We start from the raw sequence: 7,705 nt of genomic DNA on the forward strand, positions 1-7,705 counted from the left end.
AGAAAGAGAGAGATGGGAAGAGAGAGAGAGATGGGAAGAGAGAGAGAGAGGTGGGAAGAAAGAGAGAGAGATGGGAAGAAAGAAAGAGAGACATGGGAGGAGAGAGAGATGGGAAGAGAGAGAGAGAGATGGGAAGAGAGAGAAATGGGTAAAGAGGGAGATGGGAAGATACAGGGAGATGGGAAGAAAGAGAGACCAGTAGAGAGAGAGAGAGAGAGAGAGAGAGAGACTGAGAGAGATAAATGAGCCGAGAGAGTGAAGTAGGTGCGTAGAGAGAAAGGTTACATAGACATATACAGATAGATGGATGCAGGGATGGTCGAGTTTATGATGTGTTGAATGTGCAGGAGAAGAATGAGGATTGAAGATTTTCAGGTAAGGCACTCTGTTAGATATCGGAGTGGATGCTGGTCTCTGTCATGTCCTACTGTCCAAACTCAGGGTAACACAGGACATTAGGCACATTTGCTTAATTTAAACGTTCCTTCATTTTCTGTCAGTGTGATGTCACGGACACCCATTCATCGCTGAAGTTGGACATACACAGAACAATACGACATTCCAGATAACCTATGCTGAACATTGAAAACTTCACCCACAACTCCCTCCCTTGAGAATTACTGGGGTTTCCTGTGATAGGGAACTCCCAAACGTGTCTACTCTGCCTCTAGCCGAGGGTCCTCTGTGATCCAACGATTCAATAGAAAACTAAGAACATTAAAAATATAACAGACCTTTTATCACATAAACTGCCTGCAAGACCCTCAGTGTGTAGGCTATGTGTGGAGATAATTTTGAGGAACTGTTCATTTACACACAGAGACAAACTACATGGTTATAATATCTTCGCGGCAAGATTAAAGTCTCAAGTCTGAATTTGACATCTGACAGGGAAGGCGATGGCAGAATCAACGGCATTGGGCTTGCAATCCAGAGACTCAGGCTACCACAGTGGCTCAGTGGTTAGCACTGCTGTCTCACAGCACCAGGGACCCAGGTTCAATTCCATTCCCGGGAGACTGTCTGTCTGTGTGAAGTTTGCACATTCTCGACACGTCTGCGTGGGTTTCCTCCGGGTGCTCCGGTTTCCTCCCACAGTCCAAAGATGTGCAGGCTAAGGTGGATTGGCCATGCTAAATTGCAAATAGTGTCCAGAGAAGTGTGGGTTAGCCGTGGGAAACCGTAGGGTTACAGGGATGGGGTGGGGTAGAGGTGGTGAGTTTGGAAGGGATGCTGTTCAGAGGGTCAGTATGGGCCAAATGGCCTGCTTACATACTGTGGGGATTCTACAATCTCTGAACAGGTTGACAAGGAAAAATAGGTTAATTAAAAGCATTTTAAGAAAATCAAAACAAGGCTTAAATCTAAAAATAGCAAATTTAATGGTAACCGCTGTCAATTATGGTTAATTACTAATGTCCTTTACAGAAGGAACTTGCCATCCTTGACCTACAGGTGACCTCAGACCCAGAGCGAGGTATTTGGTTTGTAACTACCTGGTGGCTGATTAACAATGGGCAATAAACGTTGGCCTAGCCCAGTGACTGCCATGAACAAATAATTCTCAAAGTCAGGGACATCTCAGCATCAAAATAGCATTATAGGATTTTACAGCACAGAAGGAGGCCATTCCACCCATTGTGTCTGTACCAGCTCCTGAGAGAGCTACCCAGCTAGTCCCGCTCTCCAGCTGAATACACTACAAAGCTGGGTCTCATTACAATGCCCCTTAACATGACAATGTAGCATTAGTGAAGACTCTGTGGCGAGATGTATTAAACAAAGGCCTGATTTAGGCCACAGGTCTCTTTCAAAAGCAAACCGTTGTGTATAGGCTTCAGGAACCTGGAACAACCATGCGATGATGTCAAGAACCAGCTCCTCACTTGGGTGTAAATAGGATAGCGTGAAGAAATGAAGAGACATAGGGAGTAAACCAACCAGCATTAGGTGGCAGAGTTCATCAAATACGTTTTTCAACAACGTAACTGTAGGATGAGAGTCTGATTGTAGTATTTACACTTCATACGTACTCAGCAATGAGATGAAGAAAGCCAGGCTCTGTTGGTCATTCTTGGTCTTGCCTTCTCCTTGATCGGTCTGTCTTGAACCCAAAAACTTACAGATGTGAGCTTAAAACCCACACGTCAAGAGTGAAATGGGAGAGACAGAGCCCTCAATGTGGTGATTTAGCATGCATCTGGTGTACTCACCCTTGCCGGCACTAGAACTGAAGAGATGCAATAATATCAAACTTGACGGACCCTCAAAAACGTTCCTGGCCTATGCCTTTTGCAAGATCCACCATCATGTGCCCTGCTTTTCATTTGATCTCTCACAGGACATGGACATCACTAGCTAGGCCAGCATCCCCAATCAAGTGAAGAGTCAATCACACTGGGAGAGAATCACATGTAGGCCAGACTACGTAAGGACAGCAGTTTCCTTCCCCAGAGGACACTAGTGAACCAGATGCAATTGTAGCCACCTCCAGCCACCCCCCTCCCTCCAACAGTTTCATCATCGTCGCTCTGGGCCAAAGGGCCTTTTCGGCTCTGTATGAGCCTATGAGTCACAAGGCTCTTCAATTCCAGATTTGCATTGAGTTTAACTTCTGGTCATCTGCTAGTGGCAGGATTTGAACCCAGGCCCCAGAGCATTATCGGGCTCAACAACCTGGTGATAACACCACTAGGCCATCGTCTCCCCCCTTGATGCTCCTGGATGCAGCTCTGGGTCTGGTTCCTTTGCTGGATTCAGTGAATTGTGAAGGGAAATGTGATCAGCGCGTGGTGAATATATAGAAGGTGGGTGGGAGGGGGTGAATATATAGAAGGTGGGTGGGAGGGAGGGGGAGGGACTCAAAAACACAGGCGGTTCCCCACCCCCCCAGCAAACTGGCCAGAGACATCCAAAAGGACCCGAAGAGGCTTTGGTGCTGGTCAGCTCATTGTCGAGAATGGAACCGATTCCAGAAACAATGCAAAGACGTAGGTAAAGTGATGACGTGGGCCCATGGCCCATTCCCATGAAGTGGGCTCCAGAAACGGCCAACACTCCATTCAGCAAAAGAGGCAGCTTCGTTCATCGTCCTGCTGAAGTGGAGCCAAACCCATTCTTCAGCTGCTGACTGAGCAGGAACACCATATAACAGCTGCTGCTATGCTTCATGTTTCAACCTGTAAATCCTCACCTAGCCGAATAGGCAAGATGGCGGATATGAGAAATGATACTGCCCTTTTAACCCCATCTTCTGATTGCCACACACACACAAACACACAGTTGGATAGGGCCTTCAATGAAACTAAACATCCCAAAGCACAGAGTCCCGAAATCGGATACAGAACCACACAGAGGGACATTAGCGCAATCAGGGTGGAGAGGTTGGTCCCATAGGTAGGTTATTAACAGGAAAGAGAGGTAAGAGGGAAAGAGACAGGGACACGAGAGGTATAGAGAGAGAAAGAGGTAGAGAGAGGATTGGGGGAGGAGGTAGAGAGAGAGAGACGGAGGTAAAGGGAGGGGGTGGGAGTTGAGGGGGGGAAGTTGGAGGTAAGGTAAAGAGAGGGAGGGCAGGTAGACGGAGAGAGAGGGGGGATGGGAGAGAAAGGGGGTGTGGTAGAGAGAGAGTGGGGTAAGTACAGAGAGAAGGGGTGGTAGAGAGATGGAGTGTGTTAGAGAGAGGGGTATTGTGGTAGAGAGAGGGGTGAAATAGAGCGAGGGGGGGAAAGTAGACAGAGAGAGGGGGAATGTGGGGGAAAGGTAGAGAGATGGGGTTTGGAGGAATGAGTGAGTGAGTGATGGAGTGAGTGAGAGAGGGAGGGACGGAGGGAGGGAGAGAGTGAGAGAGAATGAGAGTAAAAGAGAGGGCGAGATTGAGAGAGAGGGTGAGAGTGGGAGGGAGTGAGAGTGGGACGGAGGGAGAGTTGGACGGAGGGAGGGAAGAAGTGAGAGTGGGAGGGAGGGAGTGAGGGACGGAGGGAGAGTGGGAGGGAGAGAGAGAGGGAGTTAGAGAGAGAGGGGGAGTTAGAGAGAGAGGGGGAGAGGTAGAGAGAGAAATAGATAGAGAGATACAGAGAGTGAGAGGGGGAGAGATGGAAGGAGTGAGGGAGGGAAGAGTTCACAGAAAGTATTTGAAATAATTGGAAACAAAAACAGAACTGAGGAAGGATCACCGGAACCTGAAAAATTAACTTTGATTTCTCTTCACAGATGCTGCCAGACCTGCTGAGCTTTTCCAGCAACTTCTGTTTTTGTTCCTGATTTACAGCATCCGCAGTTCTCTTGGTTTTTGTCTGAAATAATCGATTGATTTTTAATTGAGTTCCTGAAGAACTATATCCAAAGCAAAGTGATTCTCCCCCATCCAGCTCATCTCTGATGTGACACTCTACACCTCACCATTTCCACCTTGTCCAGAGAGATAAACCAGGAACAGACTCAGTGTTCACTGGAGGCTCCATCATTGACAATACATGGACACAATATTGTCCCTAACAGCAGGCGGGGTGTACAGTAAATCCCCATCAGCACATACCAAACCAAAGTAGTCAATGCGGCTCTTTACAAATAATCCAGTGCTCCATGAATCACCCATCCTTTAGTAGGAGGCACAGAACCTGCTAACAGCATGGAAGGATGCTATTCGGCCTCTCATATCTGTACTGGCTCTATTCCTGCCACCCTCACCTCCTCTCTCTTGCCTCTTCAGAAAACTAACCCACATCACCCTGAAAAGCCTCAGATGAACCTGCCTCCCACACACTGTCAGGCAGAGAGCTCGCTCCAGATCTTAAACCACTCGCTGTGTGAAAAAGTTTCTCCTCTTGTCACTGATAGCAGGAACTGCAGATGCTGGAGAATCTGAGATAACAAGGTGTAGAGCTGGATGAACACAGCAGGCCAAGCAGCATCAGAGGAGCAGGAAAGCTGACGTTTCGGGCCTAGACCCTTCTTCAGAAAATACAGAAAATATAGATGTGATTTGCTTTTTACAAGCCCATTCAACTGGCTGCTATCAAACCCAGTGAAAGAGAGGCAGTCTCCTTTCAGTTCAAATTTTAACCATTGTCGTGGACCCAGAAATGAGTACAATCATCCCAATGGAGATTACAGCTTCCTCTCTCATTATTTCACCTGCATCCGCTCACCAGTAATGTTGGGGAGATTCTGCAGGTTCTCCTCAAACATGAGGAGTTCTGTTATTCATCAATGGGTTAATGTTTTCAGTTAAGTTGCAGAGAGAGGGAGAGGACTTTCAATCAAGTTTTTAACTAATTCCATGGTGACCTTTTTTTCAATACAATGTAGGGTATGGGGTTTATATGCTTTTTTTTCTCTTTATTCATTCGCAGGATGTGGGCGCTGGCTAGGCAGCATGTATTGCCCATCCCTAGAGGGCAGTTAAGCGTCAACCACATTGCTATGGGTCTGGAGTCACATGTAGGCCAGACCAGGTTAAGGATGGCAGTTTGCTTCCCTAAAGGGAATTAATGAACCAGATGTTTTTTTTTCCCCAACAATCGATTCATGGTCATCATTCGACTCTTAATTCCAGATTTTTTTTTATTGAATTCAAATTTCACCATCTGCCGTGGCAGGATTTGAACTTGGGTCCCCAGAGCATTATCTGGGTCAACAGCCCAGCGATAATACCACTCGGTCACTACCTCCCCTAAAAATATGTATTTCTTTGTTTTCTTAAGCTTGGATGTTTGAATTTTGAATGGGTGACAAATGATTTTTTTTATACGTGTCTGAGGGGTGTAATTATCAATTTGTAAGTATTTCTGTAGCTCTCAGTCTACTGAGCACAATAACTGAAGGGCAGCCTCAGATGCCAGTCAAGGGCAGCCAGAGTCATAACAGGTCAGGAGCCAAATGGCAACAACATACCATTTTTCTTGACTCTTTCTGCTTTACTGCAAGCTGCTTCCCTCATGGGAATATCATACCACAGTAGGTACTGTCGCATCATGACCAGTGCTGACTCTCGCTGGAGGTCTGTGGGAACCACCAGAGGGTGGGCACAGTGCCAGAGGTGGCGTCACCCACATAAAAGCCACGTTTGATGGCACAACAGAGACGAGAGGTCAGTGCTGCTGTTCAAATTGTAGGTTTTCTCTCTGAGATGATCCACACCTTATCAGATCATTTTGAAATGGAATATTGTGACTCACCTGGTGATTTTTATACCTAATTACTACCTGGGTGTAGGTTTTTTAAAATGGAATCTATTTAAGGAATGCAGACGTTTTCTACGTATTTTGAAACTGTAGATTCCTGGGTGAATATATTTTTGGATTACAGGAAATATCAAACCTCGCATATGTTGCAAAGAGTTTCGGGTGGAGGACAGGGCAACGCCGACTCTATGCCAACACTGCAGGGCTAGTGAGTACAGAGTGGAAGCTGAAATATGGGAGAACACCTTATTTATCCATTCAGGGGAAGTGAGTGTCTCTGGCTGGGCCAACATTTATTGCCCGTCCCTAGTTGCCCTTGAGGAGGTAGTGGTGAGCTGCCCTTTTTAATCTATGAATGGTAACAACTAATGCAATGCTGTTAGGGAGGGCATTGTAGGCTTTTGACTGGGCAGCAGTGAAGGAATGGTGATTAGTTCCAAAATTGGCAAACATGACCAGGCTACCTCGCAACAGAAAAAGTTTCATAACTCGCATCATGTCAGAAATAGTGAGAAAGTGCTACGTGACTGAGAGAAAGAACGTGCATCTATTTGAAGTCCAGAAATTCCTACCAGATACCCTAATGTGCAATTGTTCACCTCGTTCAGTTGTAACCTCTCCGAACTTACAGAAAAACCCATTCGTCTGGAAGCTATCTCTCTATAAGTGTTTCATAAGACATCACCATGGCTATAGAAACATAAGAACATACGAACTAGGAGCAGGAGTAGGCCATCTGGCACCTCGAGCCTGCCCCATGAAATACTTAGAAATTAATAATGAAACCCTCAGACACATAGAAAACAAAACCCATTTGTTACTAATTCAAAATTCAATAATCCAAGCTTTAAATAAATGATATTAAAACATATATGAATATATACATGTAAATCTTACTCCCTACATGGAAATACAATATTATCCAATCAAATAATCGGAGAATTACATAGATTCCCTAAGAGTGCAGAAAGAGACTATTCAGCCCATCGAGTCTGCATCCAACCTCCAAAGAGCATCTTGCTCAGTCCCAGCCTCCCCACCCTATTTCCTGTAACCCCCTATATTTCCCCAAGGCCATTCCACCTGACCAGGGCATCTGTGGACTGTGGGAGGAAACCAGAGGAAACTCACACAGACTCAAGGTCAATATGCAAACTCCACATAGACAGTTGCCTGAGGCTGGAATTGAGCCAAGGTCCCTGGTGCCATGCGGCAACAGTGCTAACCACTGAGCTACTGGGTCACCTCAGTGAAGGATATGCCCGTTGATTAGACTGAGACCTGCTGGTGACTGTGATAAGCTTCCTGGTTTAATGTCTGTGCTAAAAGGCACGGCAAAGCAGCAGTGAAGTGTGAAAAAAGCAAGGGCAAGGATGCTTTGAGGATCCAGGCAGGTTCCGAGTCAGTGACTGAGTGAGTGTGTGTGAGTGAGAGAGGGAGGGAGTCAGTGTGTGTGAGTGAGAGAGGGAGGGAGTCAGTGTGTGTGAGTGAGAGAGGGAGGGAGTCAGTGTGTGTGAGTG

The sequence above is a fragment of the Rhincodon typus genome, chromosome 37 (assembly GCF_021869965.1).
Source record: "Rhincodon typus isolate 14 chromosome 37, sRhiTyp1.1, whole genome shotgun sequence".
Classification (NCBI taxonomy): domain Eukaryota; kingdom Metazoa; phylum Chordata; class Chondrichthyes; order Orectolobiformes; family Rhincodontidae; genus Rhincodon; species Rhincodon typus.